This window comes from Takifugu rubripes, chromosome 1, assembly GCF_901000725.2.
Source record: "Takifugu rubripes chromosome 1, fTakRub1.2, whole genome shotgun sequence".
NCBI classification, from domain to species: domain Eukaryota; kingdom Metazoa; phylum Chordata; class Actinopteri; order Tetraodontiformes; family Tetraodontidae; genus Takifugu; species Takifugu rubripes.
This window is the reverse complement of record NC_042285.1, coordinates 16,505,800-16,520,009: the sequence shown is the minus strand read 5'-3', so window position 1 is coordinate 16,520,009 and position 14,210 is coordinate 16,505,800. Positions and strand designations below refer to the sequence as shown.

The window sequence follows — 14,210 nt, the reverse complement described above, 5'->3', positions numbered from 1 at the left end:
GGGTTTGATACTACGGTTGCCACAAATCTGAGACACTGTGGTGACTTCACCCTGCTCAGGCCTGCTGGATAAAAATGAGACAGAAACTAGACGTTAGCGTGATAAAGGCAGAAGCATGTGTGATTTATTCGAACCCATAAATCAGTGAACGAGTCGAGCTGCTGCTGACTGGGCAGGAGGACGGTCCGACGGGTGAAATGATTAACAGCCACGCCAACCTGCGGCGGGCAGAAAAGCAGACACCTTCACTACAGTTTCAAATGAAGCAAATTATAACAATCCTCCCAACCCGTTAGGATTAAAGGATTGCTACGAAAATGCAGAAGAGAGACCGGTCGATAAAGATTGGTTTCCACTGAACAACTAACCCAGATCATTAGCAAGGTTACATAAAAGCTACCGTCATGTACAACTCAAGTGCCACAAGAGGGCAGTACCTGTAGGAGCTCACAAACAAACAAACAAACAACAAAGACGCCCACATCCAAGCAACTGGCTGAGTTGAAGCGACTGAGGAAACCGAGGTCAGGTCGCTAAGATCGACATAGAAGAGCCTGATCCCTGTCCAGTTCTGACATGGAATCAGAACCCATGTCCAGGACATCTTCCCCTCTGGGCTTCTCAACATGTAACCGAAGCTAAACCGGCAGATGTTTACCACCCAACAACCGTCACACGCCACAGGTGTGCGTAGCAGCAAAGGAGGCCTGGGTGGACAAACCCTCCCATGAGACCGGGAGACATTTAGGGCAGCAGACCTGTGTGGGAAAATCACTTCATTTCTAATATCGAATAATATCTCTAATTCATACGTTTTAGGTTAGTAAACATCAAAGGTTGCTGCAATTATTTCTTGAAGTAGTCATGAAATCTCTAAATATTTCTGAAACACTATTGAATGATATGATTTAGTAATAAAGTGAGACGTGAGGATTAATGCTCACTAACCTTCAGTAGTGGGATCACGGGATTTACTGAGCAGAAGCTCTAAATATATAACCAAAACCTACCAGATATTTGGGACTATTTAATGTGCCACATCCTGTCTGTCATTACGACACAAATCCAATCAACTGCGTTTCCCACTCTGGTGGAACTGAGTCTTCTAGTTTTGTTTCCTTTTTCTTGACTCAGCAGAAATTATTCTAATAAAATTTGGGTTAGTTCATTTTTTTTAAAAATGCCAGTCTACAGATAGCTTTAGTAAACAAAGAAAAAAATACACAAAGCAACTTTTTGATTTGATTGGTAAAAGACACGTAAGCGACACCTTTACAGTGATCCAGAGTGATCCAGAGGGATCCACAGTGCTGTGGTGCTTGACTGACAGTGGCAGATCCCTAGCTGCTGAACAGTGGGACAGTCTCTCCCCACTGGATAAGAGTCACTTCCTGGGCTCTTGATGTGACCTACACGGCCCTAATAAAGACATACAACCATTTCTGACCTGGACCTTTGGCACCAGAGCCTGACTTCCACACACCAACACAGTGCACGAGTGCACCTTTTGACACCAAAGAGGTCCAACAGACAGGACAGTCACACGTTTTCCTCCGTGCACACTTTTTTTTTTTTTTTTTTAAACACAAGGTTCAAATAGCTACAGCATGAAAGTCAGTTAGAAAAGCAGAAACACGGAGCCTAAATTTACTGCCAGTAGCTGAAACCTGTTTGTTCCGAGACGTGTGATCATCATAAAGCCAGTGTGACACCAGGGTGGATTTGCTGTGACAGCAGGAGTGTTGTGCAGGCAGGTCCTCTCAAATATCCCCCTACACTAATTACAGGCTAATTACAGCCCATCTCTGCAATAAAGAGGGCAATAATGCCAACCACTGGAAGAAGGGCATCTTTTTTAATATAATTAATTTATTTAACACTTGTTAGTTCATTAGAAATACACAATCATTTGTGAATTGAAGTACATTTTGTGGTTTTTATTTTGTAACCCTCTGAGCTTGTTCTGTCTTGTGTGTACAATGATGCAGGCCTCAAACACAAATAAATTACAAACTAAAAATTCAAAAAATTGTGACTGGTAAAAACAAATATGAATAGAAATACTTACTAAATAAATTTGTATGTGTAAAAAGGAAAGGTGACCTGGTTTAAGGACTGGGGAGAGTAATTCTAAATGTAGCAAAGCCTCAAGAGTGTGTGTGTGTGTGTGTGTGTGTGCAGTGAGAGATTGTTTTTAGAAATAAGGAAATTCTTTTATTTTATCCTAAAATCACAGTGGCATTTAGATGGAAGATGCCATGATGGATTTAAAGACAGCCCAGCTGTATCCTGTCACCGTGGTGACATGAACAGCACAAGATTTTTAATGTCAATATCGCTTTTTCTTACCATAAACCAGAAATAACAGTTGGGCTTCATGAACTAAAACAGGAAAAATCATAACTTCAATGTCTGTATAAATCACTCCCATGATTAATATATTTTAGAATTTAGCTCTTAAAAGGTCTTGTTAGAGACCCTCATAAATAACTCGAACCTCGACAATCCTCACCCCTCTCCTTTAAAGCCAGCATGCCCAGACATGTCACCTTCTTTGCTCGGCCTTTTTAACCCATTCCAACATCATTTGCTCCCCATACAAAGGCCTCAAAGAGTCAGCTGACCCCAAGGTCAAAGGTCAAGTAACCTCTTACACTCCACTGGGTACAGGGCCATCGACATGTCCACTCATCACTTCTAGAAGACTGACCTCTGCTCCTCCGTCTGCTTCTACATGCACAATATATGGAATTATTAGTGATTGCCATAGTCAATAAACATGCCACACACACACACACACACACCTCTTTTTAGATGGGCCTCTCATGCCATCTCTAACAATGAGGAATGAATGTGGAACCTTGGTGGTGCCAGAATAATGTCTTATTTTAACTGTAGCTAATGCAGGCCCAGTGAACCGTGGGTTACGTACGACATTTACCAGCCTGACTCCAAAATGTGACACTTGACAAATGTGTGGGAGGCTTTCACAAATATTTGTTTAGTTTGGCAAAGTGAGTCGGAACATACACGTGCATTATGTCATCAAATGTTTCATCCATCAGTGGTGCAACGTGGACATTAAATTACATTTCTACTGTGGGGGGGAAAAAATAATCATCCGGCTGTAATTAAATATTCCTAAAATAACCTCAATGCTTATTACCACTAGATCAAAGAAAAATTTAATGCAGCTAAACACCCCCACCCCACCCCACCCCACCCCAGCACAAACAATACATTCATCAATGTTGGAGCATATGTACAGGAGATGATGGTGAGGCTGGAGACCGTGACAATGATCCAGAACCCAGTTCACCATTACAGTCCGGTGTGAGTGGCGAAGGATCCAAAAGTCTACCGACGCCTCGCTCCTCTGTAGGATCACCGACATCCCCGCCAACCCCCGTCTGCTGCTTTACACACTTCTGCACCTGCCTTGGTAATATCATGTACCACTCTTAAAAAAAAAAAAAAAAAAATACTAAAAAAAAATATAAAAAAAAAATCACACTATGAAATCATTGAAATTCACAAATAAACACAGAAAAATGTCAAAGCTGCACTGAAATAACTGCACTTGATTAAGCTCAGGAAATGTGTGTGCACAGAACCCAGCTGCCTGGAACAGGAGTCCAGTTACATGTTTATGACACAGGTAGGGGAAAAAGAGGAAGCAAATCTAATGTGTGAGCTGAAGGACACACCCAGACACTCACACCATTTCTCTCTACAAATAGCAAGAGTTGCACTTTGTGGTCTTCAAAACGGCCAAACAGACACGAGACGACCAATTCCTCCTGCTCAGCACCACCAGGTTCTGCTGGGACCATGCACTTTTTGGCTCTTCCACACACACACACACGCAAAGAAACACTTAAACACAGTGTCTTTCTAGGTCTGACATGCACAGGACTTTGGTGCAGGCCAAAACTTTAAAATGAGGTGCACCAGGAAAGCCAAAGCAACATCTGTATCAATCTGTGAAATACAGACATCCAAAATTAGACATATAAAACGAACCGGTTCTAGTGATACCTTTGTTAAAACTAAGACTTTTGTGTCACACATAAAGACAGTAGAGGCAGTTTTCAACTAATAATGGAGTTAGGATAAGTAAAAACCTATAGAATCCAGTCATTAACCGTTTATGATAACATAAATATTTCCCACTGCTAATACAATAAAGTTGATCTAAAACCCTCACGTGAAAAACTGCTGGTGCAGCAGAAAAGAGTGTGTGTACCAGGGGCCGTGTGTGTGTGTGTGTGTGTGCTCAGCTACAGTTGCTGTGTCAGATCTGCTGCTGTAGGTCATCTTGAACTAAATTCAGTGCACTAAATTTAACAGAAATTAACCCTTCTTTTTTAAAAAGTGATACAAATGAGCACCTACTCAAACACCTCTGAAAACAGTTGAAATGCTGCCTGAAATAGAATTAGTGTGTGTGTGCTTTTATCACTATGGGATGTTTAATCCTGCCCAAACAACAGACAATAAAAACCCACAGCATTATTCAACACTTCCCAGAAGTCTTCTAATAACACCTCACAATGCTTTTAAGATTTTCCACATTTAATTACAATTAAATTTAATAAAAATTCAACCCCTCACACACCACTTACAATAAACACACCTGAGCTCAGCAGTAGCTTCACAGCGATGTGACAACCAACTTAAACACAGTTAAGGTTTGGGGGGGAAATTTAATAAAAATCATAGACCCCCTCACAACAATGCTACACTCTCGACTGTAAATGCAGAGGAAAATAGTGTGTGTGTGTGTGTGTGTGTGTGTGTGTGTGTGTGTGGGGGGGGGGGGTGTCTCTACAACCTAGCTGTAACACATGTGAATGGATACAAGAAGAGGCACAATTTCAGCAGGAAACGGGGTGGGAGCCGTCCTGTGAGGAGCCACAGAATGCTAAAACGGTGCTAATAAGAGAGGAAAACAGATATGGGGGGGCACAACACCTGTGGCCTGTCACCCACACAAACGCACATTTAAAACACACCAGCTGATCTGACAGGGATCAGCACTGGTGCTCTCAAACAGTGTGTGATCACCAATTACAAGGAGATATTCACACACATTTCATACCTGATCACAGCACCTGGAATTAAAGAACTAAAATTACCCCGATGACTGATAAATGCCCCCCCCCACACACACACACACTGACAGGGTCTGCTTTGGACACATCTGATTCAATTGTAAAAAAGTACACTAATGATGTTACAGTCAGATACACACTGGTGTAAAAGCAACCAAAAATACACACTAAGTGACCGGGACAAAATACCCCAAGGAAGAACTTAAATAAAACACACGTATAAAATAACACTGTCAATCCTGCCACTTTATGTGTTCCACTATTTATTATCCAGCCAGTTTCTTTCTTTCTTTCTTTTTTTTTAAATATCTGAAAATACAAACAAAAACAACTTGCACTGTCATCGTACTCTGAAACTTAATTTAAATCAGAAAATGGCACATCAGCAGATAAAAGTGCAATGTTTAAAAATATACACATTCCAAAAATGACCTGCAAATAATATATCCAAGTGTATAATACACACACACTTCCCATTATATCACACACACTTCCCATTATATCACACCTACCGGGTGTAGAATCTGTTAAATACTGCGTGACCACTGATCTTCAACCAAAAAGCTCAATTATTAATAAAAATTCAGATTGGGGTAAAAAGTGAAACACTGACAGGTGAAATTTAAAACATAACTTAGGTTTCATGTGCACTGTGGTCTTGTCACCTATATCCTGCAGCTCTTATACCACATCAGCCCCCCCCCCACGCCGCACTGCTTTGTAAATGTAAAGTATATTTCCCTTATTTCGTGTTGGCCAATTTTCCAACAACCAAACAAGCTCAAAAAGCCACACGTGAGGACGGACACTTTGAGGGCGGAGGTGTCATGGTGAGGCTAAAAGGGCTCCCTGAGCAGCAGGCTGGGGGCTCAACGTGCAGCAGCAAAATACAACACCAGACCACAAATACAGACCCCCATTTGCATTTTCACTTGAATTTATAGCCGATTGTGGGGCAACAAGAGCCCATCAACCTAAAGCTCTTCAATAGGAAAAGGGATGGGACAGAGGAAAAAGGGACAGGGGACAAGCAAGCGTGGCCGTCCCTCCATCCGGACTAATGACATGAAGTCCCACACGTGCACATGTAGTTACTGTATAATAAGGCAGAAGAGTGTTGGAGATGGAGGCCTGACATTATGTAACACTGAACCGATCTCTGCTCACAAGGAAGTAGGAGGGGCGGGATCCCAAGAACAATCACACAGGACACATTTCTCCCCTCAGATTCACTATTTGCACAAGTCGTGTCGGTTCTGACACGATCAAGGGGGCACAAATAATTCCTGGCAGGGTCACTTGAATTGAATCAGGGTCAAAGGCGCAGAAAAGGTGTCGCTGGAAGTGAGGGCAAAAAAGGCCAAGAGACTCTCAGAATAGTGCCTGACAACCTTTCATAATAACGGCGGGTTTATTAAATAAACTCGCAGGGACGCCTTGATTGGATTTTATTGCATCATTATGTCTTATGGGGGCTGTTTGTCATCGCTTTAACAGAACTATTAAAGTCGAGCCATCACAAATGATGACCTACGACACGACATCTCAAAAAGCTCCAGATTCCGCCTATCGGGGCGAAATACTGAGTTAAACTACGCCTTTTATGCTCCAGACGGATCATTAGAGAGTAATCCGTGGACGTTTCACCTGCGCCACACATGTAGCGGCAAAAGCGCCGTGACGAGAAATGCGTAAAAACGCATTTTTACCAACTCCGAGGCGACTGAATCCACAAATCTCGCACTTCCCTCTCACAATCCGTTAAATACATAAACGGAGAAAGGCGTCTGATAGTGAAGTTCTCGACGGGGACAAACCGCCCGTCTCGGTAAACAAGCTGGTGGGGAATAAAGGGAGGCTGGCCGCCGCGCACGGCGCCGCGTCCGTCCCGCACGGCACGGCGCCGCGTCCGTCCCGCACGGCGCCGCTGCTTTTCCCTCCCAACTCAGCCTGGATGCGTGTGTTGACACTGCCGGCCGATTCTCTGCTGCTTTTACACCTCCCGCTCAAAACTGGGCTCCGAATCCTCAAAAAAAAAAAAACACCCCCATCACTCTTCAGCCTCGCTTTTACGGGCGAACATTCAACAAAGTGCGCCTAATAAAGGAAATATTTTCGGGTTGTTTTTTTTTAACTCAATATCCTCGGCTCGCCTCGGGTGCGTGTCCATTTTTACCGTTAGACCAACCTCTGTGTGCTAGTGGGCTAAGCTAGCAGGCTAGCGGCTCGGGAGAGGAGAAACTGGCAAAGCTGTCTAAATGGCTAACGTCTCTCCGCCGCGGTCGATCCTTCCTCCGTGTTCCTCTGCTCGCCTCCACTTCCACTGTCCGACCCCAAACGCAGCCCGAGTACGCGGGGGGCTCCCGTTACCTGTTCGCGGGGGGAAGCGGCGTCCCTCCTCTCTGGAAGCGCAGTCCACACGGGAGCCCTTTTTTCGCCCGCTCCCCCTCGTTCAGCGACAGCTCTCAACATTCGCAGCATCCGCGCTCCGCCGCGACTGAGGCGATCGCAGCTCACTCGAAAATGGCGCCGAAAGATCCACTCCTCATTCAAATTCGATAGAGCCCCGCAGCCCCCCGATTGGCTGAAATCGGAGCGGGCTCCGCGCCGCTGATTGGCCGCTGAAAATGCACTCTCGAATGGTGTCGCGGCCCACGCGGCGCTCAGCACAGCCGACGCTTAACTCTTTGGGCCCCTTAAACGGAATTTTCTAATACATCCTCATGCTCTAATCAGTCTTTTACACCTCGCAGAAGGACTGACCATTGCTGTCATCAAACCAACTGACTAAAATCTATACCACAGGCAAGTACGCGCTCAGTTGCCCTTCAACTTTGAGGGCAAAACAACGGACCTTTACTACAAACGTTGAGGGAGCAGCGTTGCAGAGAGCGTTCCTCCTGAAATTGAGACTGTATAAGCACTGTGAAACATCTATGTCATTGTTTTAACCACCGTGAACAGCTTCCATCTGCAAATACAGCGATGGCAGTGGTGTCGCAGCTGATATTAATGTACTATTAGGTCATAAATAGGAATTGCAAACCCCATTACTGAAGGTGTCAGCCAAGGCTGAAACAAGCATAGGGAAACAAGCGTGCTCAGCAATTAAGTTTCCCCTCTGTGCACTACTTACGCATATTAGAAGTGAATTGTAAATGAACTCTTTTATATTTTTCCCCCCACAAAGTTTTATAACATTTAACAGTGTAAAGGCTTTACGCATAAATTGCTATTCATTTTTAATGAAGTTTTTCTTTCAGTTCTGCCACTGTTTAAATGTTTGAGTGATTTATGTCCACACATTTAAAAGGAACTCTGATATCTAGTGTGTCAGACAGATATTGCATGCATAAATTTTCTTGCATAACTACTTATCGTCACTTTAGTGTGGCAATGTCACGATAGAGTGCACACACATTTATACTTATCGCTTTGCGAGGACTTCCTTGGGAGGACATTATACATTCCCAGGACCTTATCCCACTGTAACCCTAACATAGTGTAGCCTAAAGGCAAAATAAACACAGCCATTCTGTCCCTTTACAGACATAATGACACATACATAACAGCAACCTTCCATGTTGGGAGTTGGACCCACAATGCTCAGCGTTGGGAAAGGAATTAGCTTTCTCTTACTGACATGGTGTGCTGAAATGAACAGAGGCCGATCTTTCGAATGCAATTTTATAACTGTACTCGGAGAGAGAATGGGCGCCGCTTGTGTAGGCATTCTGGTGTATTGTGGACAATGGGGTGGAGAGGAAAAAAACACACTTGTTTACAGATAAACTGGTTTGGACAGGAAGCCAGTAAGGAGGAGCTCTGTGTTGTTAAGCAGGCATGTGGAGAGGCAGAGATGAGCCAGCAAAAACACAGCCATGACCATAGGGCGGATCATGATGCAGTACACATATGCATATAGGGAACCTCTAGCCACGACTGCGTCGTACGTACAGTTGTGTTGATTGTCGTACTACTGAAAATCATAAATAACACTGAAACCAACAGTTGTTGTTTTTGTTTTTTTTACATGGACAGAGAAAAGACATAGTTGGTTTAGTTTCGTTGTGACAAAAAAGCATGCGCAAACTAAATAAATTTGACTCGTGAGCCAGGCTGTGGTGAACGCTGTGCAGTTCATCTTGCATTGTGTCACCGTCACATGAGCACACACTGCCTTCCATTAGGCAGGAGATCCTGACTGACTCACGAAAACACAAGTCACATGTCACTATACAAATGCACAAGTGAACCATGATACTCACGCTGCTCTGTTATCCATAGCAGCTTCTCTGCGGGACACAAATGAAATCACATCATAATGCATCTCTTCATTTGGATAGTTTAGACAAAGTGTCCTGTCCTCAGTTGGACAGGCCAAACAACAGCCACATTGTCGTGTACTGTGGTGTTTGGCTACAGTGCACTAATGTGACTGCAAAGTTGCCATGCTGGGGCAGTTTTATTTCAGTGTAATTTGATTTCATGTAAGATGTCTTGCGTGCATGGTTGGCTGTTACACTCAGCTGCTTCTCATTCAAGGAGGAGTTTTACGGATTTCTCTCTCTTCTTCCCTCATGTGACTACAATGATGGCCTTTCACACCAGCACCAGACATGCAACTGCATCACGTCAAATCATGACAGCAAAATGAGACAGTAGCACAAACTACACCCATGTAAAATGTCACGACTCTAAAGCAAACTGTTGTAATGTACCAAACTGGGACACCGTTAGCCTTTGAAGCTATAGCATGTTTTTAAAAAAAGAGGTTTAGAGGTGGTTCACACTGAGCATCCTGGAAACACCGAGGTGTCTGCAACTTTAATGTCACACGAATGTAACAATCTCTTTGAGTTGTCAGCATTAAGGAAACCAGTGTTTACCAGCAGCTTTCTGTTGCAAACTTGTGAACTGCAATAAAGAATGAGCGACTATCAGGCAAATGTCTGTGGGGTTTCAAAAAAAACCTCACAGTTCTGTCAAATATTTTCCTGTTGTCATTCAAAACAGCGTATGAAGAAAAAGACTATGCTCACGTCAGAGGAAAGCAGTGAAAATGAACAACACCACAGCACATACAAGAGACTATAGGCTTACTATATTAACAGGCCCGATTCCCTTGTCCTGGTCTTTAGAAAACACAATAAGCTCCACTAAGAACTCTATGCCAGAGAGAGAGAGACTCCCTATTGATGTCTCCTCGCCGCCCCTCCCCCCTCTCTCTATGAGGCATCTGTAGCAGCTGCCTCCTTGTGCTCCTGTCAGCAGGGCCGACTGTGTGCGTGTGTGTGCGCGCACGCGTGTGTGTGTGTGTGTGTACCAGTGTCGAGGTGGGGTTGCCTGGAAGGTTAGGGTTGGGTGTGTTATGACACCTCCCCCTTTGGAGGGGTCTGGCCTGCACACTTGTGAGACATCGCATTTATCAATGGTTAATAGTCACGGAGCAGGTCACCCTGAAAACACAACAAAGACCTCTGACCTCTTTTGGTACAAAGGCAGTGCAGCGGTCGCATGATGAGGCAAGACTCAAGCAAGCAACTTTTTAGATACAATGTTTGACATTTAAATTTCTCATCCACGTATTTCCTTCTATACTTTCTAAAAAAAAAATACACCACATAATGAGGAAAAAGCTCAAGAGTGAGCTAAGCTAATAGACAAACACCTGTCTGGTGTATAAGTTTAGATATTAAAGCAAAAGGGACATTTTTAAATTTGATCCCTGGATGATCTTCTCGGCCTTCACACTTGCTTCAAACTCAAAAACTTAATTAAATATCAAGACAGCTGTCTAGGTGAAGCATGCAAGTACAAGTAACAAAAACAGGAAAGAAGAAAGAAGGTTACCCAGTAAGGAATTCATTTGCAACCAAGGAATTTGTTTTATAATCAAAATAATTTGCAAAATATCTCATTTAGGATTTTAGCAAACATCTTCCAAAGTGATTTCAACACTGCTCCACTTCAAGAAATCAATGTGCTCTAAAGGGGTAAACCAAACCTCTGCATAAAGTGATAAAAAAGTGACCAGCAGACATGTCAGACACCCAGACAGAGCTCAGGGTGAACCGTGACAACCTGACTAGAGGAGTTTTCCATGCCAGACAAATGCTATTGTTACTTTTCAGAATAGATGGTCATAAGACATTGTTCCTGCCGCTTCCTCTAGTAATCTACTTTTTTTTATCGTGATGATTTTCCACATCCACCAGTTCTTTTTTCCTCTTCAGTGAGGCGGACTTCTGAGAGGGATTACAGAGAGGGCTAAAAACAAGCAAGATTTAATCCCAGTGAGCACCGTTAGGCAGATACGTTACCGACGGTAACTTTGGCTGAAAGCTTGAGGATGTTCATAATGTCAATAACTAATACAGCATAAAAGGGCGAACTTTTCAGTACGGGCCGAGACAATTACTCTACTCAGGCGTATTCACAGTTGTAAGAGTGTCCTTCAAGCATTGACGATGATAAAATAACACCCCAATAAAAGCTTCCTAAATTTGATTAAGGCTTCCTAGTAAAAGCTTCCATGCAAGAATATGGCAACACATTGTTAATAATTTGTAAGCAATGTTGTCAATCTATGCATTTCTATACAACTACACGAGGATGATGTAGGTAACACTTTGGTTATCCTACTAAAACTTTGAGGCAAACTCAACATGTTTACTCAAATATAAATCTCTGCGTGACACATATTTCACACCTTATTTCACCAGCAGATGTAAATGTTTATGTTGTTTTTAAAACACTCCTGATGCATCATAGGCAGTGTTTTACATGACTTTTACTCTGACTCTATTTACTCTAATTTAAAAATAATGTTGAATATATACACAGCAGATATATACTTAAAAAACAAAGATCTGATACTCTGAAAATGGCGGGATGAGGTCACTGCATTCCTACTGTGTCATCACTATTAACTTCAAATGAGTGATTACAGCACAAGAGCCACAGATATGAATCCTGAAATTTACTTCTTTTTATCTGCAGGGTTTTATGCAGAAATGAGGATTCCAACCTGCCACCACATTGCTTTCTTCTCAGTCAAGACGGTCGCAGTCTGCAGACGTACTAACAGTAGATAGTTGCGGTTCTTATTTCGTTGAAACTGGTCGGCATAATGCCATTTGAAAGGAAGTTGGTATCATTAAGGTCACCACAGTGTCGGTGCCACTGGAATTCTGGAAAACCTGGATGGATATAATTGATGCGGGTTTGAAAATTGCAGAAGTGAGATGTAATTTTTTTCTGCTTGCTTGTTGAAAGAAGGCCATCTACACACCTGATGTAAAAATATTTTTGGACCGGAATCCAGTCAGTCCCCAGATATTTTATTGTCTTCATGCAGATTATTTAAAAACCAGCAGGGATAATGATTTCAAGCAAAATGTCATTACCCCTGAGAAGGCACAATTGAAGTGATTTCTGCATTGACAACGCGGTTCTCTGAGGTCATCTAACACTTGTTGGCTTGGATTAAGGGATTCTAGCGTATTTGCGCGCATGAACCCGGTTGCGTTCATTCAAATTCAATTACAGCCGAAGTTCATTTTGCTGAAGGCACCGTGACCGCCCTCTATTGGTTGAGTGCGGTAACGACTTAAGAGCCTCCTTTGAAATTATATTTGCTTCCCACTCGGTCACTGTTTAAGATAAAACGTTTTTGACATTGACCACTTTAAATTTCTAACTATACCGATAGCGCTGAGACGTCAGAGAGGAGAATGGACCCACGGATTCATTGTCCCGATTCTGGACTACAAATTGAAAGTCCCTGCGGAAGTCCCTCCTTCCGCGGGCCGTTGTTGAACCTCAATGATGTAACCACTTTCCAAATATAGCGTGTTGCTGATGGCTAAACACTCCACCGAGTGGCCGGGGCGGCTGTCAATCACGTGACGTCACAGGGACGGTGTTATTATTGTAAACAGCCCGCCTGCCCTCCACTGACTCTCTGTGCCGACTACTCCATCCAGTCCTTTGTTCGTGCAGCGAAAGCACCGACACGACAATGCGACCGGCGATCGTCCGCCCCAAAAGCACCGGTCTCACCTCCCGGAGCAGAGCTAGACGCCTCCCCGAGAACGTCGGCTCCAACACGGGCAGAATAAAACCATGGCACCAGTATGTTCATCACCATGCAGTCGGCGACCGCGCAGGGCTGCTGCGTGAATAACGATAATAAACTGGTGCGCTGAGGACTTGTCAGCGCACACCACTCGGTTAGGGCTTGTTTTCCATTCACCTGATAATATTTGGGAGATATTTCTCGGTCGCGTCAAGTCTCAGTCGCGATCTGAAACAATGACAGAACAGGAATCGCTGTCAACGGCTCACAAATGACATATTGTTAAAAAAGAAATAAAGATCACACGACCACATGCAATTCTGCACGTCGACGGCGGCCACCGTGAACTGCTACATACACATTTCCCCATATTGTACGATGAAATGTCGAAAATTCGGTTAATGGACTTTACTTTGCTTCCTGTTTTGCAAAAGGAAAACAACAAACAAGCAAAACAAAACGACTTTATTTTCCCGTGACCGACACCTTACGGCAAAACGCAACTAGTCGAGAGGTCGCATAGTAAAAGTTTAAATGAGTCCACTCACTGTTTTAATGGCACTTACACGGCCGCCTGTGTGCCTTTCGGAGTGATCGCCTGCATCTCCCTCGCCGCCAGCCGGTCACCGGTGACACCCTCACCTCGACGTCTCCATCCAGGCAAGTTGACAACGAGGCTTCTGTCCCCGACTAAGTGCAGTTTCAGCAAAGCTTCAAGGAAGTTGTTTCTTTTGTTCCAGTATTTTTTGGTTGCGTCAATATTGCGAAAAGGGGGAGGCGGGGCGGTGGATTCGGAGAGCGACCGAGGGAGAGGAGGAAAAAACAAAACATCTGAGCGCACCACCGTCTACCTCGCAGGCTTGACCACGAACGCGCAGAAAGCCCCTCGTCCAAATCCGCTATAAACTCGTCTCATCTGCTCAGCTCACGTGTTTCGGAGGAGCCGTCCGCCGTCAAAGTGACGCGGACGAGCTATAGGCTCGACAAGATATGGCTGTCCAAGATCAGGCTGAGTG

General features: G+C 43.8%; 1 long non-coding RNA gene across 2 annotated transcripts; it reads right to left on the bottom strand.

Moving 5' to 3' along the window:
- Positions 1 to 1,563: 1,563 nt before the first annotated feature.
- On the bottom strand, positions 1,564 to 14,037 carry LOC115253313 (uncharacterized). Of its 2 annotated transcripts, none has more exons than XR_003891626.1 (2): positions 13,743 to 14,037; positions 1,564 to 13,422 (listed from the first exon to the last, which is right to left on the bottom strand). It is a non-coding gene; the product is annotated as an uncharacterized lncRNA (long non-coding RNA). The 2 variants fall into 2 exon arrangements; XR_003891627.1 differs by having other exon boundaries at positions 13,761 to 14,037.
- Between the last annotated feature and the right edge of the window lie 173 nt (positions 14,038 to 14,210).